The sequence below is a fragment of the Equus quagga genome, chromosome 16 (genome assembly GCF_021613505.1).
Source record: "Equus quagga isolate Etosha38 chromosome 16, UCLA_HA_Equagga_1.0, whole genome shotgun sequence".
Taxonomy (NCBI): domain Eukaryota; kingdom Metazoa; phylum Chordata; class Mammalia; order Perissodactyla; family Equidae; genus Equus; species Equus quagga.
Genome location: NC_060282.1, coordinates 19,640,546 through 19,667,507, shown reverse-complemented (window position 1 = coordinate 19,667,507; position 26,962 = coordinate 19,640,546).

Genomic DNA, 26,962 nt, shown 5'->3' with positions numbered 1-26,962 from the left:
CAAAACTTCAGAGTTAGAAAAAATATCTGTCCCTTGTAGCAAAGTCCAGATTGATGGTGCTACCCTCCCAGCCCACCACTCGTCCCAAGCCTATTGTTTCACAGGTTTCAAGGAAGCCACCGTCAATTTGAAAAAGGTGGCATATGAGTGAGGAAGTAAAGAAAGGAGTCCTGGGACATATCCAGGAGGAAAACTTGGGTTTGATTACTGGCACTCGGAACTGACCAAAACATAGATCTCGCCTCAGAAAGCATCTGAGTATATGTATATATAAATCTACAACTTCTAAGCTGTAGAAGTAGGAAGGATGCTATGAAAAACTGTGCATCCCCCCAGGCTTGCTTACACTCAACAATCCCTTCAAACTTGGCCTTGTGGAAGAGTCTCCCAGTGAGTGGAGTCAAGGCCATGGAGAACAGTGGTCCTGGGAGCTCCTTCCAAGGAGGAGAATCTGGGTCTAATCGAACACCTTTCCCTACTCCCGGAATAGGGGTGCTTCATAAGGCCTGCCCAGCAGGACTCCATCACTGATTGACCAAAGATATCTGAGTATCTCTCATATGTCTATTTTCCAAATAGGAATTTTGGTTATAGTTATCCTGTCTTTATTCCACATTGTCTACTGGATGTGTGTGTTTGTGGTAGCACAGATACCATTGCCTTTTTACTTTGTAATTTACTGGACCACGAGAAACCACATCCATCCTTGAAAGTAAGAACTTCACACAGCTCAGACATTCCAGACTTTGAGCTGGATATACTAAATTGATGAGAATAATTTGGATTGTGTCCTGGGGGAGGGGTGAATACATTCTGTTTGCGTGAAGCAGGATGCTCATCGACAGATAACTGGAGGTGCACCATGTGGAGGTGACTTCAAGCTTTTAACAGAAATCCATGCTTCCATTTTCTCCCCACACTCAATCAGACATCATTTTTCACCATCCTTGTAGCTCCATGTGACCCAGTGACTAAATTCCAGCCAATGGAATGTGAGTAGAAGTGAAAAATGTCTCTTCTGAGCCTGCACCTCTGAGGTACACTCCTCATACTCTCCCTCCCTCTGGCAGGCTAGAATGGGTAAAATCTCCAAGGTGACCTTGGAAGCCATTTGTTGAAGATGGCAAATCTCCCTCGCCCGTGTTCTGAATTACTGTGTAGAGAAGGGAAATCCCTCTGATGTGTTCAGCAGCCTAGTACTGTTTCATGAGTGAGAAAGAAACATTTATTGCTTTTGAATCATTATATAATTTGGGTCTATTTGGTTAGTCTATCTGAACTAATACATTTGGCACTATCAGTTGACTTAGCATCTACACATGTATTTTGTCCATCGGTCTGGGAACCAGGCTGGAAGTGACTGGGATTTCTGAAAAGTGATGCATAGTCAATACTGTCCAATACTAGAACCCTGCCAATGCTGGGGAATAGTGGTTACAGCAATGTTATAGCACGTATGCAAGGCACGATTTTTATTTTACGGACAAATCCATGGAACAGTGAGAGGCTCTACAATATGGTTTTGTTGTGTTGTTCTTTTTTTTGGTGATGCTCCCCCTCATGTTTAAATCAAATAGAGTACAATATACCAGAGCACTGAATCAGAAAGATGTTCTGTTTTTATTATAATTTTAATTCCTATAGCATAAGTGCTCACTAAACGTCTGAAGAAGTAGAAATTCACTTTGCTTTTTCAAAAAAACTTAAAAATGTACCAGCCCAAGACTATTGTTGATGTGCTACTTATCTTACTAGAGTTGCATAGAAATCAACTCTGAGGGGCCAGCCCGGTGGGATAGTGGTTAGGTTTGCGTGCTCCGCTTCAGCGGCCTGGGGTTCGCAGGTTTGGATCCCGGTCGCCGACCTATACACAAAATAGAGGAAGATTGGCATAGATGTTAGCTCAGGGACAATCTTCCTCACGCAAAAATAAAAAGAACTGACCTCTGAATATACAAACCCTCCTGTTGCTTTCTTTTGTGATGGCACAAGCACTTCATGACCCTAAAATCATGGAAATATTTTAGGGATTTTATTTTTTTTCACATCAGAAGGATTAAATTTTCTTAGTAGTTTGGTCGTCATCTGTAATTACACATGTAGATATAAATATTTTACAAGTAGAATTATGTCCCCCAATGTAGGTCCATGGCAATGAGTTATATGTGGTTCTTGGCCATACCATGCCAACAACAGCAGATGTCTATAAGTACCCTCCAGTTTTGCATGCCCTCTGTACATTTTTGCATTATTTATACTGTCTGTGTTGTTCTTCAGATGGAGGATTTCTTTCCACCATTATTTTAGTTTCTTAGTTATTTAACGTCTCTGAGCCTTAGTTCCTCTATCTGTAAAATGGAGATGTTAAAATCTATCTCTAAGATTTAGAACTAGTACACGTGACATTTCCAGCCCAGTTCTCTGCATGGTTATATGTGCTCAGTCAATAGTAGCTAATATCATTTTGAATTTCAAAAAGTTAGTACATACTGTATATAACTATTTAAGAGCAGGGACTCTGGGGACTAAAATACTTGTTTCAAATTTTGGTTCTACCACTTATTAGCCACTAGTCTTATACAAATTACTTACTTCCCTATAACTCAATTTTCTTGTCTGTAAATGGGGAACAATAATAAGACAAACATAATATGTTGTCATTAAACTAAATAAGATTTTTTTTAAAGAAAATCAAGCGCTTTAGCACAGTGTCTGACACGTAGTAAGGGATCAATACGTGGTAACTACACATTTATATATTATACTCACACACACAAACACCACAAACACATCCCCATATACCTCTCCACTTAATCGGTTATCCACCTTTCCACAAAGTTATGTTGCTTACTCAGGTCCCTATTTTGTCAATAACTTCCTAGATTCAATGTTTTTTCTAGTAATGCCTGCTAATAAGTCATGTTAATTTTTTTCTTTATTCATGTCATTGAACCACATCTGTTCTGATAAATTAACGTTCTCATTTTGGCTAGTTCATTTACTGAGACAAAGTTCATATACTTATATGCTGAATGACACTTGTGGGACCTTCACTAAAGCAACAATTTGATTCCCCTCTCTATATATGTCGAGTTACTTTGTGCTGAGCTCTTTTATTCTCTCTTTTCTCATTGTGATATCCAATTGGTTCAGAAATGGCCATCTCTTCAAGGAGAGAGCCTTTCAAGTTTGAAGGTAATATGACCAAAAACCACTTATTCAATCAGCCTGTGTTAAAAATGTAGTTTCTGATTCATAAAATAGAAAATATATCATAGTTGATAGAGAATAAGGTCACATGGTAGCTTAACAGAAATATTAAGAATCACGTCATAGTCTCAATATAGTATTGCCAGAAACAGCATCGTAAGTATGTTTCTAGATTAGTCCACTTTGTTCTTAATGCTATGCAAAATGAGTTGTTTGTTTGATTCAGGTGCCTATTCCATATCACCAGATCCTTCCAGCTTCACCTGTCTGCAGTACCTTTGGCCACGTGTTCTAACCTCAGCTCCTCCTGGGACAACTAACCTGGTGTGGACTTGGACTAAACTCTTGCAACCAAAAGTCAACAGCACTTGACTCCTGTCCATAACGTGCACCTGAATTGCCTTCCCCATGGCACTACAGTATGAGATAGTATTAGGCCCGCTTGTGCTCATATGGGCAAGCTGACAATGCAGGAGAATTCAATCCCTGATTGGTAACAGAGAAGAAAGGGCCTCCTTGTCATCTGCAATAGCTGGAATCATAAAAAAAGCAGCAGAAGTAATAGTGATGACGGTAATGTCAACTCACATTTAAATGTCTACTGTGTGCCAGGTACTATGCTAAGTACTTCTCATATGCAATTGGTTGTATCCTCTCAGCCTCGTTTCCTCCTCCGTAAAATGAGAATGATATCATTGCTTATCTCAAAGGATGAATGAAGCAACATGTTAAGCATAAAGTCCAATGCCTGGAATACAATAAATGCTCAGTTAATATTACTTTTATTATGACTGTTATAATTCTCTTCAATTTGTGAAGGGTTGCTACATGAAAAAGAAAAATTTTTATTCTAGATTTGTTTTTTCAGAAACTAAAATAGAATCTATAAGCAGAAGAATGCAAAAACATTGCAACTCCATAAATATAAAAATCCTTTCAACAAATGGAGCCATTTTATGGAATAGGCTGTCCATATAATCATTGAGGAAGCCAAGGATGAATGAATTTTTACTTGGGAAACTCCTAAATTGCACTGTCCAGTAGACACATCATGTGAGCCCACATAAAATCTTAAATTTTTCAGTAGTCATATTTAAAAAAAGTAAAAAGAAACAGGTGAAATTAATTTTAAAAATATATTATTATTTCAACATATCAATATAAATATTTTAATGATATATTTTGCCTTTCTTGTACCTAATATTCAAAATCTAAGGTGTATTTAACATTCACAGCAGTCAATTAGGAAGTTAAATTTTCATTATAAACTCATGATCTGTATTTATGTGTTAGAGCATTTACAGTTGAAAAAATAGATTCTCATACCCATGTTATTCCAAATATGCTTAAAACTTTTGCAATAATGGAAACATTAGCTTTTATATTTAAATTAAAATTAATTAAAATTCAATAAAATTAAAAATTCATTTCTCCAATCCCATTAGCCACATTTCAAGTGTTCGGTAGCTACATCTAGCCACTGGCTTTCATATTGGATGACACAGCTCTAAAACGCAATTGTCAATGAGTGGGAGATTGGACTAAATGACCCCTAAATTCCCTTCCAATCCTAACGAGTCTATGATTAAATCAATTCAACAAATAGCTGTTCCGAATCCAGCATATGCCAGGTATCACACTAAGCATTTTGATGGGATTCAAAGATGAACAAAAGGTCTTGGACAAGTCAATCATGTTACTACTGCTTTGATCAATTGGGGAAGACTGATATGCACAAAATTAGCTATTAAAAAGAGAATATCTGGGTGATTTTGGAAAAGCCTGAACAGACACAACTGAGGGTGGCATTAATTAATAAATGACTGGGATGGAGGTGAAAGGGAATCCTACCTCTTCTCCCTCAGGCACAGTACGGGCAGTAGCCGGTGGCAGTGCATGTGGGGTGAGTGTGTGTGTGTGTGTGTGTGTGTGTGTGTGCGAGGTGAGATGTCCTTGTGAAATCTTGACCTATCTTGAGTTTCTAGAGCATGCAACAGGATTGTGAAAGTAGTTATTAGTGGGGGTTAAGGATGGAAAAATGAGATAATAGAGTCTCTGGATATATAAATCATCTAGCCAAATTATCTGACATTTGGATCTTGTATACAACGTCCCTTAGAAATGTAATTGTTGTTATAACTAACCAGCAACTTCTCTCTCTTTATAAACCACCACCAGGCAGAGGTCAAAGACGTCTATTTCTCAGGTGTAAAAATTTGATGCAAACAAAATTAAGTTGATTTAGAAAATTATTTTTGATCCCAGAGTTTATTTCTTTCCCTTTTCCATAAACTTGGATGGTGAGGGCCAGTTGCTCTCAAAGGACAGCCTTGCTCAGATAAGGAGAGAGACTAACATCAACTGTCTTTGTCTTTTTATAGGGAAAGATCTGTTGCCAATCATCCTCTTTTTTTTTCCCCTCCCCCAAGACCCAGTGCATGGTTGTATATCCTGGTGGTAAGTCACTGTAGTTCTATGTGAGCTGCCGCCACAGCATGGCAACTGGCAAACAGGTGGTGTAATTTCGTGACCAGGAAGCAAACCCAGGCCACTGAAGCAGAGAGCACTGAACTTTAACCACTAGGCCATCAGGGCTAGCTCTTACCTGGTTTTTAAGAGCCGTAATTAAATTAGGCTTTTTACCTGTGCTTTGCCAATAAGTCTTCAGAGCAACACTCTGGTGCAGAATTATTTAATTTCCCTCATTTTTGCATGTGGAAATTGAGCACTCAATCTGCTGGAAAGTGGCAGAACTGGCACTTGAGTCCAGAACCTGGAATTCCAGATTTCATGTGCATTCCATTACCTTGTGCAGCCCCCAGAGATGCTGAAATAGCTTTAACAACAATTAAGCTGGGGTAGTATATATGCTCCTTCCTTTTCAGAGTGATGGAAGAGCCAAAAGATTGCCTACAATGCCCATTTCTGTGTATCTTATCATGTTTCTTTTGGTTTAGAAAACATCTAGGGAAGTTTTCAGGGGTCATAATTGAGTTCTCATGTAGGCCAGTTAGCGTTACTAAGTTCCATGTCCACTTACTACATGCTTAACCCCACCTAACCTTGAGTACTTCATCACTGGAGAGAGCGGTTTAGAAAGTGTGGCTAAATTACTGAATTTTCGCTCATTAGTGGGTCAGGATCGTTAGTCTTTGTAGGTCATTGGACAGGTTAGAGATTTTACCACTGAGTTGATTTTCCCATTTAAACAGTCTTTTTCCAAAAGAAATTTGCAAGAGCATCATTTTCATTCTAGATATAAGGAAAACAGAGATACAGGGAAGCAAAATGACTCGTTCAAATTCCATGTCCTCTGACTAGAGCTCAGATATTTCACTTTAGTCCAGATCCATTTTCACACCAGCACATCACCTCTTAAAAATCAAAAGATGTCACAAAATCCCAGTATAAAGGAGTTAGGATTCTTTTGCACACAGAGTGCCATACTTTGTAGGCCTAGAAGAAAAGCATTATTAATTGGAACGGCTGCTCAGCTGATTTAATATTAATATATGTTGAGTGCTTACTCTGTGCTAGGCATTGGACTGAGTGCTTACATCATTATTCCACCTAATCTTCAAGAACCCTGGGGTTGGCTGTTAATTTAGCCTCTTTTACAGCTGAGAAAACTGAGGCTTAGAGAAGTTAAGTGTCTTTCTCCAGGTAACTCAGCTGATAAAGGGTTATGCTGAACCCAGGGATTCATGTTCTATCCATGGTAGGATATGCTTAAATCTTGTTGGATGGAATGGTCTGGAAAACTGCTTCATTTTAGAAATTTACCACCAAATTTGGTCTGAAAATATTAGGAAATGCTGAAATAAGGAGGCAATGATTCCAAACCACAGGAATTTCTCTCTCCATTCAATTCAATTCAACAATTTACTATATCCCAAACTGAGGGAACATTGTTGGAAAACTCTTAAAAAGAAACAAAATGATGGGCAAATATATTCAAACAATCTGAAGAAAGGATCTGTAAGGGCTTCATTGATTTACTATTGAATCAGTTGCCTGTTTTCTATTTTTCAGTGAAAGTACAATTCTATATAACACTCTACGCTCATTCCATGAAAACAGCTGCAGTGCATGTTCCGTTTATTCCTCAAGGTATGGACATAGCTGACACTGTAATTTGTGTCCTTTCATGACTAGGACATTGCCATTTTAATAGATTAAGCCTCAGTCTGTATAACAGTGGCCCTGATCCAATCTCTGGCTCTAGGTACATTTCCTTAGCAGATGATTCTGCTATGATAACTTTTCTCCTATACTTTCCAAGAATATTCTATGGAGAGCAATTCACCTTGGCCAAGTACAAAGTGACCTAACCAAAGTAGTCTCTTTCTCAAATCCTTGATTCTCGGTAATAAATTGGAGACTTTGTGAATGGAATAAGAACACTGTGACTTTTCTGTGCAGCCGGAGTCAATTATTATCATTGTCATTCTTATTGTTATTTGCACACAAATGAATCCTGCATTTGCTTTTGAGGTATGTTAATTCTTTTGAAGGAGTATCAGACTAGTTGGAGGACTAAGTTTGAAGGATAACTCTTCCTTGTCTTTAAGATGATCTGTTTCAATGGAATGATCATAAAGTTTCCTACAGCAGTAAATTCTTATTTTCATGAAATAGTTTATAATCACTATGATAGTCACTTAGAAATGACCTCAGTGAAAATTGCTGCATAGATAAGCTCACTCAGAGATATATCATTCTTTCTCTTTTGTTCCCTTATCTCTAATTATCTTGAAAATTATAGGGAGTATATCTTACTGGTTAAGGTAGCTGCTCGGAGTCAAAATGCCCAATCCAAATTTTGGCTCCACCACTTATGAGATGTATGACATAGGCCAATCACATGACCTTCCTTGGCCATAAACTCTCTTCCGTAAGTGGGTAACGATATTATCACCAATCTCAAAGTTTTGTTGTACAGATTAAATGAATTAGCATAAATAAAGTACCTAATAAATGCAGAAAATAACAATTTTTTTAATGTATCACCTACTGTCATTTATTTGAAATAAAAGCTTGGTGGCCTGCTAAATTCCTTGAAACTCAACTCAACCATATCTGAAAATATATACTTTGCATCTGACTCGGTTGATTTTACTCAGTAGTCATTTATTGGAATATTCATTCACAAAATCGATGATAACTTAGACATGTGTCTCCTCCTTGGTTCTCCCTTTCTCACCATTCTCTCACTGTCTCTCCATTGGGAAATGGAAACTTGAGCTTGTTTGACTAAGTAATAATTCTTCCAGGAAAAATAACGTATGAGTTGGAGAGAAGGGAAGGTTAGTTTGTTTCTTGGATGAAGAACTACCCTATCACCTGGTCGATTCAGATAGGAGCCAAATGTGTTCTCCAAGTAAGCTTTGCTGAGTAAATGAGAATTTCATCGTAGGGTCACATCTCATCCCCAATATTGCTGTGTATAATTTATTGAGGGTTCATTCTGTGCTAGAAACTGAACTGAACTCTGCAGTTATTTTATGCTATTTATCTCATATTACCTTCTCAACACATTTATGAAGATGGAGTTATTAGCCCAATTTTATAGATTATATAAGCAGAAAAGAAGAGAAGTGAAGAGAAATGCCCAAGCTCACATAGGGAGGTGGTGGAAGAGCTGAACTCAGAACTCAGACCCCTGATTCCTAGTTCCTCCCTCCCTCCCTCTCTCTCTTCCTTCTTTCCTACCTTCCCTCCTTCTTCTCTTCCTTCCTTCTTTCTTTTCTTCCATTTTTACATGATACCACATATGGGATAAGTGTCTGAAGGACGAGTTGGTTGATAGGTTTCTCTTGGGTCAGAAAGCTTTTTGAGCTTGGTGCCCAGGATTTTAAAGGAAATCTCTCACTACCAATTTTGGCAGGGCTTTCCTGAAGGAATGCAATTTTGGGAGATGGAGGGCCCATGACACAACTCTGGGAAATCCTCTAGAAAGGCAAACCATAGGAAATAAATTTAAAATGACTCTCATCTACCTACCTGCTCAGGCTAACAACTGAAGGCGATTGGAGGCACAATTTGCTTGAAAACCAAATGAGGTTGGAGAAATGGTCAGAGAGCATAGAAAGGGAGGAAAATTGCCATTGCAAAAATTGGCTCAAAAACCAGCTATTAAACTCCCACTTGCAGTTAATGCTTAGAGCATGTGTAATATGACCCTTTGTAATTCTATCTTTTATACTTCTAAGGAAAAAAGAAGTATTAGTCTAGAGGATAATGCCATACATTGGCAATACTAAAGGAGTGTGGCTATAGCTTTAATTCCATCGGAGTTTCTGACTTCTTTGTGACCTTTTCCATTTGAGACTAGAATAGTCAAGGTAAGATAAGGAAAAAAAATACTGAACTTAGATGCTTGAGTGCCAGACGCTTACCAGGATTAATCTGTTTTAAGACAATATGGTAAGCAGGGAAGGGGGCAGGCTTTGCAGCCAGCAGACCTATGCTACTTCAAACCTCAAATCCTGCACTTGACAGCTGCATGATCATTAGAGGGTCATTAACTCCTCCGACATTCACTTTTTTCATCCTTATATCAGCATAAGAGGCACTTCAGAAAATTCTCTTATCCTTTGCTTTCCTGGAACTCTGCTCTCAGGAGCGCTGCATTCTCGAATTGTCCTTTCGTTTCGCATCCCAGAGGATTTTGCGTGCCTCAGAAGTGCGTCCAAGAAAGATTTCAAATGGAGGTGAGGTAGGCCTTTATTTTGTAAGCTGGGCAAAGGCTGATTGTGAAAGAGAACTGCAAAGGTGAGCTCCCAGCCCTTCGGTGCCTCCTTGGGCAAGGCAGATAAACGTTAGGAAATAGTATAGAGTGACAGACAAATATGAAAGTGATTCCATAAAACTAGCCTTTCTGTAGTCTTCCCTGGGAATGCTTTGAATTCTCAAAGTGGCTCCAGTGAGGAGACACTGGGCTGGATGCTTTCTGAGGTGCCTCAGAGCTATGACATTATTTGATCCTAAGAACTGACTTGAAAATAACGTGCAGGATCAAAAGGGATGGAGTGCTGTTCCTAGGTTCCTCAGTCTCCTGGGTGTGGCAGAAGCAGATCGAATGCTTGGATTGCAGATATCATCGTGTGATCACAAGATATTCTCGGGTTTGCTAATGTGAGTCAGCCACTTTCTCAGCAAAGCCCAGAAGAGAATGCAGGCATCCTGAAACGCTCAAGCGTGAGCTGAGAAGAGAGCAGTAACTCCTCTGCTGCTTCTTCGGGAGCAGGAAACACCAATTCCCTTGTGATTTCTACGGCTCCAACTAATCATGCAGTGGTTACAGCTGCTTGAACAGGATGCAAGGACCTTCGGTTTAGTCCACTCCAAATGAGCAAGGCCTACTTTTCCCTTTTCTTTTCTTTAAAAAAAGTCTCCAGAAAAAGAAAAGCGATATCTGAGACTTAACCCAGTTGACTACTCAGGGGATGATTGTTGGGGTCCAGTGTCCTGACTCTTAGAACGTAGATTTCAATATGCACAAAATCATAATATAGACTTGATTCTTTTTAACTGTTTATTCAGGAATATTTGGAGTTGACTAGACTTTAAGCTTTAGACCATCCAGATACATTGGAGTACAAGCTCAAGATTGTTATTTGATTTCTATAATTCTCAATGTCCTCCACAAGGAAATAGGGACAATAATAGCAGCACAGATTCCATGGGGTTGTTGTGGGTATAACAAAAGATAATGCAAATAAGGGATTAAGCATACTTCCTGGCACATAGGAATGGGTCCGCACATTGTTGTTGTTTTTATCCTGACTCTGAAAGGAGAAAAATTAGACTACCGTCTTGGAATTTCAGGAAAAACATAAAACAGCATTTTGTGAATCAACTTAAAATTTCTGCAAACTCCTTCTTCCCCATCCTCTCTCCTCCACTCCTACTTCCTCCTAGGCAGCAACCATCTAATAGTTGACACACTGGGGAAACTCTAACCTAACTGAGAAACACTGAGGCCATTACACACATTTAAAAAAAAATAATTTGCTTCTGAGGATGAGATTAATTCTGCAATGAAAGGATGCTATTTACTTCTGGCCCTGTCTGTATCAATGTGCTCAAAAAGATTCTCAAATAAAGGTGATGAATTTGGGTAGCAAGAAAATGTATGTGCCTGCCGTGAAATAACCCAGATATCTGCCCCATTGTTTTTAGCCTCATAAATTTAAAAGATACATATTTTAAAGAATTTGTTGAAAATTTTGACGCATTGGAATTCCTCTTATTGTGTGGTCTACATGCCCTTCTGTCAATCTTAAATGTGACTGGTGAATCTGCTCCTTTTGGATGAAGCCTATGATGAGACTCCCAAAGGATTAACACCACTTCAGAATAAATATTTATTAAATAATTATAATAAATATAAGTAAGTAGCATAAATGCGATCAAATAATAAAAATAGCAGTATCTGTCTTGCTGTACTTTAGCACCAAGACTCTATAGCAAAGGATCATTTTAAGTTGGATGTTCAGCTTAAATTCTATATTAAATATTCATCAGAGCTTGAAAACTTTCGCAATTGGATCCAATCGTTTCCTTGGAATGTGTGAAGTGTTACAAATGCCGCCTAATTCTTTTTGAAGCTCAAGGCAAAGGCAAAAAATCTTGTAACATACTGGAATGATTTGAACGATTGTACCATAAAATGGCTTGGATTTGCTCATCTGGCTTCAAGTTCAGAGGAATGACCAACAAACTGACTTATGTTCTCAGCAGTGTAGACTCTGAAGGGCCTGAGCAGATGTTGAAGGCTTACTCCAGGCCAATGCACAAGGTTTTTTGTGGTTTCTCTTAAGTGTTTGCTAATATCTACCACATTGCAAACTCAATGTCCCTTTTCAACTGGCCTGACTGCTCTTAATATAACACAGATGATTTCATCCCTCGCAGAGCCTTTTGCTACAGTGAACTGAAGTCTGCAGGCCTCAGATTTCTCTAATAACATACATGTTTCTTTAAGAACAGGAAAATCCTTTCCCCTTAAGAGTTTTGCTCCTCTGTCTTGGGTTCTATAATACAGCATCATATGTAATTCCTCTTTAAATAAAGTCCTGCTTTTCCTCCAAGCGTTCATTTTAGCCTTCTGCTATTTGATGTTTTTTAAAATAAGCTGTACCTTTGGTAAACACAAAATACCTTTTCTATTAGAAGACAGTACCATTACTCAGATGGGTTAGGAATGCTTCGTTCTAAAGTAAACAGAATAAAAAGACTCCCTATTCTGTATTAAATGCAAACTGAGCAGTTCTTTAACACAGACAGTGAAGAAATTGTATGCTTTTATACCCTTGGAAAGAAGAAAGAAAAGTCACGGACAATATCTGTCCCGGTTCTGATTTTGAACTGATTTTCATTGTCTATCACCTTTTCTCCTGTGGAATAGAATCACTTGATTGATTCGTGTGCTTGTCCCTCCTCCAAGTCTACAGACTTGGCTGAAGTGGACATTGCCTTTAATTTTAACATATGAAAGAGTCTTAGAGGGTAGTGCAAATACTTTGTAAACATTTTCTTTTAGATTATCAGAATGATTAGAAAAAAAGGGCTATTGAAACCTATGAAAGATTCCTCTGTTCCTTTTAGCCCATACTCCTGTGAGCCCTGACGAGTGTCAGCTATACTGATGAGTGTCCCTAAGACCTATCCCCCGACTTTAACAAGGTCAAGAACAGACGTGTAACAAGTATGTTCACAAAATGTCAAATCTGTCTTTTCATTTTGTTTAGAAGTGTTTATAGAAGCCCTAAATGCTAAGAAATACACCCTAGGTGCCAGATAACCCTTCATCCTACCATAAAGTGCTAGTGTTGTGTAGTAAGACCATGCTGTCTATATCAAAGAATTTTTACAAGTATATTTTGTTTTATTGCGCTTTGCTTTATTGCACTTCACAGATAGTATGTTTTTTTTTTTTTTACAAATTGAAGGTTTGTGGCAACCCTGTGTTGAGCAAGTCTATAAGTACCATTTTTCCAACAGCATTTGCTCACTTTGTGTCTCTGTGTCACATTTTGGTAATTCTCACAATATTCCAAACTTTTTCACTATTATTATATTTGTTATGGTGATCTGTGATCAGTGATCTTTGATGTTACTATTGCAATTGTTTTGGGACACCCACATAAGATGGCGAACTTGATACATGTTGAGTGTGTTCTGACTGCTTCATGAACCAGCCGTTCCCTGTCTCTTTCCCTCTCCTTGGGCCTCCGTGTTCCCTGAGACACAAAAATATTGAAATTATACCACTTAATAATGGCAAAATGACTTTTAAGCATGCAAGTGAAAGGAAGAGTTGCACATTCCTCACTTTAAATCAAAAGCTAGAAGTGATTAAGCTTAGGGAGGAAGACATGTCAAAAGCTGAGATAGGCCAAAAGCTAGGCCTCTTGTGCCAAACAGTTAGCCAAGCTGTAAATGCAAAGGAAAAGTCCTTGAAGGAAATTTAAAGTGTTACTCTTGTGAACATATGAGTGATAAGAAGGCAAAACAGCTTTATTGCTGATATGGAGAAAGTTTTAGTGGTCTGGATAGAAGATCAAACCAGCCACAATGTTCCCTTAAGCCAAAGCCTAATTCAGAGTAAGGCCCCAACTCTCTTCAATTGTTTGAAGGCTGAGAGAGGTGAGGAAGCTGGAGAAGAAAAGTTTGTGGTTAGCAGAGGTTGGTTCATGAGGTTTAAGGAAAGAAGCTGTCTTCATAACATAAAAGTGCAAGGTGAAGCAGCAAGTGCTGACATAGAAGCTACAGCAAGTTATCCACATCTAGCTAAAACAATTAATGATAGTGGCTATACAAAACAGCAGATTTTCAAAGTAGACAAAACAACCTTATATTGGAAGGAGACAGCATCTAGGACTTTCATAGCTACAGAGGAGAAGTCAATATTTGGTTTCAAAAGTTCAAAGGACACACTGACTCTCTTGTTAGATGCTAATGCAGCTGGTGACTTTAAGTTGAAGCCAGTGCTCATTTACCGTTCTAGAAATCCTTGGGCCCTTAAGAATTATGCTACATCTACTCTGCCTGTGCTCTGTACATGGAACAACCAAGGCTAAATGACAGCACATGTGTTTCCAACATGGTTTGCTGAAAACTTTAAGCCTGCTGTTGAGACCTGCTGCTTAGAAAAAAAGATTCCTTTCAAAATATTACTGCTCACTGACAATGCACCTGGTCACCCAAGAGCTCTGATGGAGATGTACAATGAGATTGATGTTGTTTTCGTGCCTGCTAACACAACATCCATTCTGCAGCCCATGGATCAAGGAGTAATTTCTACTTTCAAGTCTTATTATTTAAGGAATACATTTAGTAAGGCTATAGCTGCCTTAGAGAGTGATTGCTCTTTCAGATTGGGCAAAGTAAATTGAAAACCTTCTGGAAAGGATACACCATTCTAGATGCCATTAAGAACTTTCGTGATTCATAGGAAGCGGTCAAAATGTCAACATTAACAGGAATTTGGAAGAAGTTGATTCCAACCCTCCTGGATGACTTTGAGGGGTTCAAGACTTCAGTGGATGAAGTAAATGCAGATGTGGTGGAAATACCAAGAGAACTAGAATTAGAAGTGGGACCTGAAGATGGCACTGAATTGCTGCAATCTCATGCTAAAACTTTAAGGAATGGGGGCTGGCCCTGTGGCTGAGTGGTTAAAGTTCCACATGCTCCGCTTCAGCAGCTCCAGTTCATGGGTTCATATCTCAGGCACAGACCTACTCCACTCACTAGCCATGCTGTGGAGGTATCCCATGTACAAAATAGAAGATTGGCTGGATGTTAGCTCAGAGCTAATCTTCTTCCAGTAGAAAAAAACAAAATAGAAGAAGATTGCCAACAGTTGTTAGCTAAGGGCAAATCTCCCCACCCAACCCCCCAAAAAACTTTAATGAATGTAGAATTACTTCTTATGCATGAGCAAGGAAAGTGGTTTCTTGAGATGGAATCTACTCCTGGTGAAGATGCTGTGAAGATTATTGAAATGACAACAAAGAATTTAGAATGTTCCATAAACATAGTTGATAAAGCAGCAGCAGTATTTGAGAGGATTGACTCCAATTTTAAAAGAAGTCCTGCTGTGGGTAAAATGCTATCAAACATCACCGCATGCTACAGAGAAATCATTCATGAAAGGAAGAATGAATCAATGTGGCAAAATTCATTGGTGTCATATTTTAAGAAATTGATGCAGCCACCTCTGCGTTCGGCAACTACTATCCTGATCAGTCAACAGCCATCAACATTAGAGCAAGACACTTCACCAGCAAATAGATTATGACTCCCTGAAGGCTCAGACGATGGTTAACATTTTTTAGCAATAAAACATTTTTTAATTAAGGTATGTACTTTTTTTAGACACTTAATAGATTACAGTATAGTGTAAACATAACTTGTATATGCATTGAGAAACCAAAAAATTTGTGTGACTCACTTTATTGTGATATTCCCTTTATTGTGGTGGTCTGGAACGGAACCCACAATATCTCCAATGTATGCCTGTATTAATTTTCTGAAAAACACTTTCCATTGGCTACCAGACCCTGGTAAAGAGATAGCACCTGACCGTGGAACATCAAGTGGCCATGCAACCAGAAATGCCTATCATGAGCAGAGTTCAGGCAAACTCACCACACCCTAATGTTGGCCAGGGCCAGGAGTAATCCATTTGAAGAAGGAAGTGGTACAACTGGGAGCAGACAAGAACAGGGTCAGAAGTCAGATGGCCCAAACCTAGACTCTCATGTTGCACACCACTGTTGTACCAGCCCTCTCCTTTAGCTCACACCTGTGACCATATGGGCGACTCCCTTATGACCACCTGACAGAGTAGGGACTAAACCAAGCCTAGGTCATGGATGGGCCATCTCAGTATGTAGATGCAAACTGAAATTGGACTGAGGTGCACTATAGCTCATTCAAGACTGGCATTGAAAGACATTGTAAGGGAAAAACCATCTTGATGGCCAGAACTTTGGGCATTACACCTAGCTGTCTACCTTGTGTTCAAAGAGAAGTGGCCTGAGGTAATAATAATACAGACACATGGGAAATGGAAAATGGCTTGGCTGGTTAATTACAGGCCTGGAAGAAGAAAGAGGAGAAGATTGGAGACAAGGAGTTCTGGGGAAAATTCATTTGGATAACCTACTGGGAGTGGGCATGAAGTGTGATGGACTTTCTACTGCTTATTAATGCCCATTAGAGAACATTCACCATAGAAGAGACACTAAACAACCCAGGACTGAGCGACCCAGCTAGTTGACATCAACCACTCTAATATTGGTACACTGGGCACGTGAACAGAGTAGGCTTGGTAGCAGGGATGAAGGCTGTGCATCAGCCAAACTACGGATTCCCATTCACCAATGCTCATCTAGTTACTGCCTCTATCAAATTCCAGTCTTCTAACAGCAGAGACGAGCTCTGAGCCCCAAATATGGCATCACCCTTTGAGAAGACCAAGCAGTCCTTTGGTGGCAAATTGATTACATAGGGCCCCTTCTACCCTAGGAAAGGGGGCCGTTCCTAATCACTGGAATCCGCACTCTTTGGAATAAGAGTTTCCCTTTTCTGCCAGAATACCTCAGCGAGCACCACGATTAGAGAACTTGTAGTGTACTTGATCTGCTGACATGTGAGTCCGTATAAGGTAACATCAGACCAAGTGACCTATCTCAGAGCAGAGTAGATCTGGCAGTAGCCTGTTCTCACGGGATTCATTGGGCCTATCACAAACCACATTTCTCAGGAGCTGTCAGTCATTTTGGCAGTTGTACAGCCTGCTGAACAAACATCTGAACCACCAGCTTGGAGAGGACACCTCGAGAAATCCCATATGTACCCTAAGTCAAAAACTATACATGGTGCTATGTCCCCAAAAGACAGAATACTTGGGTCCTGGAACTAAGAAGAGAAGGTAAGAGTAGCCTGTTAACTGTCATTCCCAGTGACCCACTTAGAGAATTTGTTTATTATTCTGACAGCTCTGGGCCTCGGTTCCCAGAGGGAGAGAGCTTCCACCAGGGAACACAGCAAGAATCCCACTAAAGCTCAAGCTTTGACAACTGTTCAGTCACTTTCAGTTTCTTGTGCCCTGAGGATAGCATGCAAGGAAAGGAATCAGCAACCTGGCAAGAGATTCTGATTATCTCGAGGAGGCAGTGCTGCTCTTAAATGGGCAATAAATAATACGGTAGATACTCAGATGATCCACTTGGGTACCTTTTCGTATTCCCCTGCCCAATTTTGATAGTAAATGGACAGTTTCAGTGGCTAAAGTTTGAGAAAAGCATGGTCTCTTTAGGAATAATGGTCTGGGTCCCTCTACTAGGTGAGCCATTGAGGCTAACAGAGGTGTCAGTTGAGGGTGAGGGAAATCTTTTTTTTTTTTTTTTTGAGGAAGATTAGCCCTGAGCTAACATCCATGCCCATCTTCCTCTACTTTATATGTGGGATACCTGCCAAAGCATGGCTTGGCAATCGGTGCATAGGACTGCACTGGGATCTGAACCATCAAATCCTGGGCTGCTGAAGAGGAACATGCAAACTCAACCACTGCACCACTGGGCCAGCCCCTTGAGGGTGATGGAAACCTTGAAAGAGGGTACAGTGGATATCAGGCTTCAACAGCAGCTTCGTTGGTGGTGCCTGCAGTTGATCTTGTTAACCAGCTTCTTGTAAGTTTCCTCCAGGAAAAATGGGACTGCTTCCAGAGCTCAGTATACACTGTATGTAGATCTGAAACGCACGAGGCATGGACTGCAGTGGACTCAGTGGTGTTTGCTCAGTTCCCGTTCCTGGGATGAAGAGCTAAACTCCCCGACTCCTGGAAGCATTTGTGACTGATCTCTCTGAGCTGAGTCCTGCTCTGGGATTTATTCTCAGCTCAAAAAAGCCACTTTGCTCAAGGTTACCCTCCTTCCCTGAGATAGCCCAGGTCCAGTCAATATGGGGGTATAAAAGGCCTGCCCCTTTGCCCTAATTGGAGGCAGCACTGAGGGGCCATGCCAGCTCCAGAGCACCCCATAGGATCTGCTGAAGCTTTTGCCACCAGTTCATCACAATTCAATTCCTTCTGCTCAGTCCTGACGCCTTCACTTCTCTACATGTGTTAATCCCAAGAGTACCCCAAAATACTCTCGCAAGCTAGTCAGCCCCTAAGTGTCTACTTCTTGGGGAACCCAACCTAGAAATATCCTTTTTTAAGTTTAGGATGATTTATCAGTGAATAAATCTTATTTCCATTACTGTTTTATTCTTCTGTATTTTAAGTGTTGACGTGTGTATGTGCTTGCACATATGCATGCATGTTTTTAAGTCCGAGGGCATTTCTCTCCCTTAGTAGAATGTATCTTTAATTTTATTTCAGTGTCACTTGGGAAACAAGATTAATTAGGTAGAAATTAAATTTTCAGCAACATTTCCTTGAAAGGCCTGTTGGAAAGAGAAACGTAGAGAGCCAGGATCAGCACTGAATCTGGTGGTGACTTTGAGGCCAAGAGTCTGTGAAATGTGAGCCTTTCTGACAATGATAGAAAACTCAGATCTACCTCCCGGCTTCAAATTTTCCTGAACCAATAAGCTGAACCACCGCAAAATTACCCTTAGAAGTTGACTGTAGCTCTCTAACAGTTACGTTTTACAGAGGTGTGAAGAACAAGAAGATTCCTTTACCTATCTGGTTGCTTTGTGATTTATATATAAGATCCCGCAACAACCCAGGGACTTAGGTAAGGCAGGCATTATTACTCTCCTTTCCTTCTGATGAAACTGGGCTGCAGAGGAGCTGAGTATGTTTCCCAAGTGTACACAGTTAATAATTAGCAGCAAGACGCCTCAGAGGTCTGAAATGATCTGACCTCCTTTAGATGCTTTTAGACACTACCTCATTAAACAGTGAAAGAAAGGAAAAGACAAATTGGTGTTAGAAAACTGTGCTATGTTTTGAATGTTTATATTTAACAAATAATGTATTTTCCATGCCTAAACAAAAAGAAAAATTTAATACCAAATAATATATAAATTGATTTGGAGATATTACCATGGTACAACGTTATTTGCAGGTAACACACGAATTCTGTATTTGTACCACATTTAACGAATAGTGGTTCTGGTCAAATGGCCTACCTATGGACCACGCTTCTGCCACGGCCTCATTCAATTCCAAGCTCTGATCCGAGTTCAGTGCTCTTTCTGTAGAATTCCATGGCATTCTTCTCTGAATTTAACTTGGGTTTTAATTTTTGACCTCTAGTTTCCCTTTTTGCTTAAGCTTATTTTCTTAAAAGAGGATTTATTTATTATTGGGGTTATATTTTCTTTCATCCAGTGAAATGTCTATTTTTTTCTCTACCTTGCAAGAAAATGAACCCTTCACTTTCTCCTCTCCCTCACTTCCCCCACTATTTCTACACAAGTACACACACACTTTCCTATTTTGGGTACATTTATTCCTTTGAATGGCTTTGGCTATGATGAACTTTACTTGAGACATTAATAATTTTTGACAAGAGCTTCTTTTAGCTTTGAAAGGAAAACTTACTCTGCCTAATTGCCCCATTCTTGACTGGTTATAGATTGAAAGCAGCAGAAGATGATAACAAACAGCTTTGCCCCAAACATACAAACTTCAACTCTGCCTGTTCTCTCTGCAGTATTTAGCTTTTACCTAAACATGAAGAAATTTTGAGTAAAATTAAGATTGGGGGTGAATGAGAGAAAAGGGAACAAAGATAAGTAATTTAGAGTTGGATTTGAATTCTCAAGAATCAAATACAGCGTTCCTTATCCTTTAAGAAGAGAGTAGATAATATTAAATAAATATTGCATTTTAATCACAAACAAATTTTGAAAAACAAAAAGGCAAATTTTGCATTTGTGGGCACTATAGGAGATCCAAATGTGTTGAGGGTGGAAATCCTTACTTCAATATCTAGCACAGAATTCAGAATTTCAGAAAGACAACTGTCTTTGTTTAAAAACCCAATGTAATAGAAGTGTTTATAAAGATAAGGCCTTTGGGAATGGCAGGGATGATTCAATGATGGAGATAAAGATATAAATCCATTCATCAACCACTAGCAAACCTAAGAAAGCCACAAGAATTTTGAGATTGGAGAAGACAGAATAGAAAAGGAAGGAAAAATGAAAAGAAGAGGAGGACTAAACAAGGCTGAGGACTTACGTGGAAATGTCAATCAGTGAGCAATTTCGGAGGTGAGAGTGACTGGCAAATTTGTAAGAATGGATGTCTATGTGGCAGGTTGGATTTTCCTAAAATGGAGGCAATAGTGTCTCTTCCCTCATTTGCTCTACAGCAAGGTGACCATGTCAATCCTGTGACTGAAGTGGTGTTCTGCCAGTTCCTGAGTAGCTCTTAAGTGGTCTAGCAGTTCTATTTCCTTTCTGGAATTGTTGAGAGGAAAGAAACCACAAAAGTCAGGACCGAAAGGAATGTTCAGATTCATAAATACAAAGTTAGCTGATTTTATCATCGAGTAAAACAAATACTCCAGATGCATGCAGATAACCAGCAAGTAGTGACAAAACTGTAGTGGATTTCTAGCTCTATTTATATAGAATTAAAGCTACAGTTGTTATACATCATCGTACTCTTAGTAAACAGTCAGTAGATATTCAATTTGCATCACTAGTTACAAGAGTTAGTCCAACATCCTGTTTTTCTTAATTCTTTATCAGGCTTCCTTTCACGCTGTGTTCTTCATAATTCTGTATCAGTACCTCCTATGGTTGCCCTTGACAGTGTATGCAGCACCTTTAATTAGTGACTTCCTTGGACATTCTTTAGTAAGGTTGTATTAAGTTCAGTTTCCTCACAGAAGACGTCCACCATGTCGACCTGTAGACCCTGAGACCGCTTTGCTATGGGAAGCTCAAGCCTAGAGAAGAGGCCTTGAAGGATGTGACTCTCCATAGACAGAGAAGCCAAGGAGTCTTAAACCACCAAATATTTGAGTGAAGAAGCCGTCTTGGAAGAAGGTCTCCATCCAGCTGCCCAATGCATTCCATATTACATCAGAGATGAACTGCTCAGTCAAGAACTTTCTCAACTCTTGGTCAAAAATATCATAGGCAAGTAAAATGGTTGTCTTAAGCCACTAAATTTGGCACAGCTTACTCCTTTCCAGGGGATAACCAAAACAGTGTAGTATTTTACATTTTTCATTGTGTGGTATAACCCTGCTCTGTTGCCCACAAGAGTCAACAAAGCCTGCCACACAGACTGATTTGAAAGGTGTTATGGAGAAATCATTCAAAAGGGCTATAGTCAACATTTGAATTGCTCCTGGACAGATTGGAAAAGAAAAAGTCCTTGGAAGGCGAGAAGCAAGTAGAGAGAGAGACCAATGGGATAACAAACTCAAGGTCAGATAAATCCAGGGAAGGGAGCTGGGCTTAGGGTAGGGGATTGAAGCCTATTTTATTGAAGTTGCAAGGATGAGTGACCTCAGGCGACAGCTAAGTAACACTTGAAATTTCCCAAACTGTAAATTTTAGATTGCTGGTAATTTTAATAAAAGAAATAAATTCAAATTGACATTGATGACTTTGAAGAATGATACCTTGATGGGGTGAAATTCAAAAGCTCTGTACCCGCAGCTCATAGGAAAGCACGTGGCATAAAGTCTGTTCTCAATAAATGATGAATGTGTGAATGAATGAGGCGAGTCTATTTCTACTTCCTGGCAAGGTAAACACGAAAGGTGTAAACGCTTTATAGGGGAAGAGGCTGGTCCCACTTGAGACGCCAGTTATACTTTGTTAGAGGAATCACTGGGGCTTCCTTCTTTTCCATGCTCTACCTCTGTCCCCACCATCGCCCCTTCTTCAGCACCTTCATTCATGCATGGATCATTACTATAATGATTTTCTAACTGATATTTCTGCCTTGATTGTCTTTGACCTCAAATACCTCCTGCTTTGTGTCTCCTTTTTCTATCCTATGTCCACAAGCTGAGCTATAGCTTTTGAGCTCTCATAGAATTCTACATTCTCTTTTATTCCTGACACTGAGTTACCTAACCTATTTATAACACTTAAAGAGTCAGTACTAAGTTTTACTTATTTGGGATATCCAGAACCTGAAATGGTGTCAGGCAAGTGGGAGTTTCTATGCAATAATTTGTTGAACTTCAGAGTTCAAAAACGTCCACTCTACCTGCGTCAAACCATTGCTATAATAATATTTTATTCCCTCAAAACATCTTTTAGGCTTTAATCATTTCCTATTAACATCCACAAATCTTTAGCTTAGTGGTGACTCTTTGTGTCCTTTATTTCCAACAACACTTTAACAGGTTCTTTGTTAAGGTCAGGGACTTCATGAGCAGGGACACTATCCGAAGGAAATAAAAAATCCTTCAGAGGACAAGTACCTGGCACTAAGGTTATACTTTTCCTATTTTAGATTCCTGGGAATTGAATGATATAATATCAGAAAAACACTCCCGTGCATGAGTAAGTAACAATAAATGTTATTTCATTCCATTTCTCAAATCCTCCCTGTTTAAATATCAGGTCAATGAGACCAAATTGTGGGTTAGTAAGTCAGTACGTCTCTCCAGTTCCTCACAGAAGGATTGAAATTACCTTTGCCTCTTTTCTCTTCTGGAATAGCAACACCTCAAGGAATGAGTCATATCAGTTTCATTTTTTTTTTTTTTTTGAGGAAGATTAGCTCTGAGCTAACTACTGCCAATCCTCTTCTTTTTGCTGAGGAAGGCTGGCCCTGAGCTAACATCCATGCATCCTACCACTGCATGGCTTGCCACGCGGGGCCATGTCAGCACCCGGGATTGGAACCCTCAAACCCCCGGCCACCAAAGCGGGAACATGTGAACTTAACTGCTGCACCACTGGGCAGGCCCCCAGTTTCATCTTTGAATATGCTCCTGGCACAGTGCCTGGTACATGGTAAGTGCGTGGCAAATGTTTGTTCACTTGACCCAAACTTGGATACCAAGCTACCAACTGCACTGACATGCTGAATGTTTTAGAGTGGAATGGAGTGGGAGAGGGACCGCTAATTCTACTAATGAGATGCAGGGGGAAGCTGCGGATGTGTCCATGCATAGGCAGAGACACAGAAATAGGGAGGAAATACGCACCTGCCATTCAATTTTATTTTGGTGGTTCAAGTACTCCAGATTTAACATATCGTCATAACACAGACCTTAAGCCAGAATCTTTTATTGTGCTGAGATAAAAATTATCTGCTCCAACATGCATTTCAAAAAGTATCATTCTTCTGAATAAATGCCATTGGGCGATGAAATATCCGTCCTGAAAAATGGTCAATGTTTGAAAACCTCTGCCAGTTGCTGAGAGGGGATTGGCCTTTACTGGGGCATTCACCTTAACTGTCACATATTTTTTCCTTTCCTTTTTTGGAACTCCATTTTTATCCTTTTCTTTTCTTTTTGGTGGATGGTGGTTGGGAGTATATATACTTAAATGCTTTTGTATCAGGTGTCAGTTTCACCTGTTACATGCTTCTTCCTAATTTAGCAAGCATAGGTTTTCTGGTTAATTGATCTGAAATTGTTGACCTATTATCATAGTTGTGATTTAATACATTTTAAAAGTAGTTAAATTTATTGTTTTAATTAAGAGATATGAAATCCTTACACTAAGCACACAAAATATATTTAACACATAGTTATAAAATGAACACCAATGTAGTAATCACCAAACTTAAGAAATAGTATAGTGTCAACACGCCAGAAGCCAAACTTTCCACCCCAGGCATTCCTTCCCAACATAACTCTCTTCCTCTTCCATCTCAAACATCTACAGTGTATTCATTTTTTAATGCAGTAGTAAATTATCACAAACATAGCAACTTAAAACAATATGAATTTATTATGTCACAGTTTCCATGAGTCAGGAGTCTGGTCATGGATTAGCTGTGTCCTCTGCTCAGGGTCTCACAAGACTGAATCAAGGTGTCATCTGACCTGCATTCCTTTCTGGAGCTCAAGCTTCCTTCCAAGCTTATGTACTTGCTGGCAGAATCCAATTTTTTACACTTGTAAGACAGAGGCAGCCATCGTACTGAGGATCTGTTTTATACAATGAGTTGCTTTTCTCTCGCTGCTGTCAAGGATCTCTCTTTGGCTTTGTCTTTTGGCCACTTGATTATGATGTGTCTAAGTTTGGATCTCTTTGAGTTTGTCCTGTTTGAAGTTCCTTGAGCTTGTTGGATGTATAGATGCATTTTTCCTCAAGTTTGGGAAGTTTTTGAAGATTATTTCTGCAAATATTGTTTCTGCTCTTTTCTCTCTCTCATCTTCTTCTAGGACTCACATTTATGCCTGTATTGGCATGCTTGATGCTGTTCCATATGTCTGAGACTGTTAACTTTTCTTCATTCTTTTTTCTTTCTGTTCCTTAGACAGGATGATCTCAATCAACTAATCTCTCAGTTCTCTGATTATTTATTCTGCCAGCTCAAATCTGCTGTTGAGCCCCTCTAGTGAATTTTTCATTACACTTACTGTATTTTTCAACTCCATAATTTCTATTTGGTTCTTTTCTATAATTTCATCTCCTTATTGTATTCTCTATTTGATGAGGCACTATTCTCATTCATTGCTTTATTTCTTTAGGCATGATTTCCTTCATTTCTTTGAATATATTTAAAACAGCTGATTTAAAAATCTCTGTCTAGGGCCTGGCCCCATGGCTGAGTAGTTAAGTTCGCATGCTCCACTTTGGCGGCCGAGGGTTAAACTGGTTCAGATCCTGGGCGCGGACGTGGGACTGCTCATCAAGCCGTGCTGAGCTGGCGTCCCACATAGAACCACCAAAGGCACTCACAACAAGAATATACAACTATGCACTGCGGGGGGCTTTGAGGAGAAGAAGAAAAAAGAAAAAAAAAAGGAAGATTGGCAACAGATCTTAGCTCAGGTGCCAATCTTTGGAAAAAAAAAGGAAAATCTTTCTCTAGTAAGTCCAATGTCTGGGCTTCCTTGGTGACAGTTTCTACTGTGTAGAGGCCATACTTCCTTGTTCTTTGTGCGTCTCGTGATTTTTTAAGTGGATATTTCTCATGGACACTTTAAGTAATATAATGTGGCAATTCTGGGAATAAGTTCACTCCACTCTGGGGCTTGTTGTATTGCTGTTGTTATTGCATATGTTTAGTGACTTTCCTGAACTAATATTGCAAAGTCTTTATTCTTTGTCGTATGTGGCCAATGAAGTCTCTGACTGGTTAGCTTAGTGGTTAGCTAATGACTGGACAGAAGTTTCCTAAATGCCTAGAAGCAATAAATCTCCTAGCCTTTGCCAAGAGTGTCTCTGTGCACGTTGGGGCACGGCTTCACTGCTCAGGCGGGCAGTTGATAACTGTAGCTTAACCTTCACTTCCCGTGTTTGTAAAGCCTATCAGAAGTGCCAGCCATAGCTGTCTTAGGTCTATTCCGGACACGAGCACAGGGCATGCACACAGCTGCCATGTTCAACAATTTGACAAACACCTTCAGGGAAAAGTCTGCTCACCCTGAGTGAACTCTGGGTTGAAGAAACTTAAAGACAAGTTCTACGAGTGAGGGTTTCCAGGAAACTGCCAGATAGGTGAAATAATGGCAGTTCCCTGAGAGCGGTGCTGTTGGGGAGGCTCAGATCTGGTTTGCCTGTTCTAGTGATCGCTGAGCTGCTGATTTTCACTGGGACTATGAGGCTACTATTTTAAGTTTTCTATGGAACTGGGAAAGGGGTACTGAAATAGGGCAAGTTAAAATGTTATAGGGCTTGCTATGCTTACCAAGACTCAGTCATTTTTCTTGAATAAATGCTCCTTGAATTGTTGTAAGATTTTGGCTAATTTCTGGAGTTCCGAAAAAGTTGATTTTGACAATTTTTGCCTATCTTCTTGCCTTTATAGAGGAACAGACTTTTGGGTTTCCTTACTCTGCCATTCCTGTTGATGTTCTTTTAGTGGTGTCTTGAAGAACAAAAATTTTAATTTTAATGTATCCTACTTTGTCAATTTTCCTTTACGATTTTTAGAAATCCTTCTCTACCGTGAGCTTGTGATCTAACACATATTGTAGGACCTATTTTTCACCATACTCTTGGGTTCAGGCTAATGATATTTGGTAAGTTGACATACTGACTCACATTAGAGGCTGTTACAGCATTATTATCACATTCATCGGTGACAGATGGCAAATCATCTTACCATAATTTATATACCAAATCAATCTTTTAAAAATTATATATTCTTCTCTTCTCTTCCAGTTCTAAATTTCGGATTCATGGAACCAATGGGTCCTTAAAAATCATCTAATAAATGTGTTTCAGTGGGCCAAGAACCCTTGGGATATCCTGCCTGGTGGCCCAGCCTTTTGTCATTTGTCACATAACAATCTTTTAAAAATTGTCACTAGAGATCATAATACATCAAAATTTGTAACATCTGTCCCCCAAGATAGTTTATATAAATTATAAAAAGAGGAAGAGGAACAGAAAAGCAGACAATGTACTGCAGTTCATACATTTGCTCTATGTCATGAGAATTCTGGTAGGCTAGTTTCTTTGAAATATCTGTGTTTAGAGAGTAGAAGAAGCCAGCCTCTGAAAGGAAAATTGTGATTGTATATCCTATTATCAACAATTTTGAGTATGAAAAATGTACAATCAAATTCTCTAGCCCATCCCTCCAGTGAAGAAATGATCCTGTTTTGTCCACCAA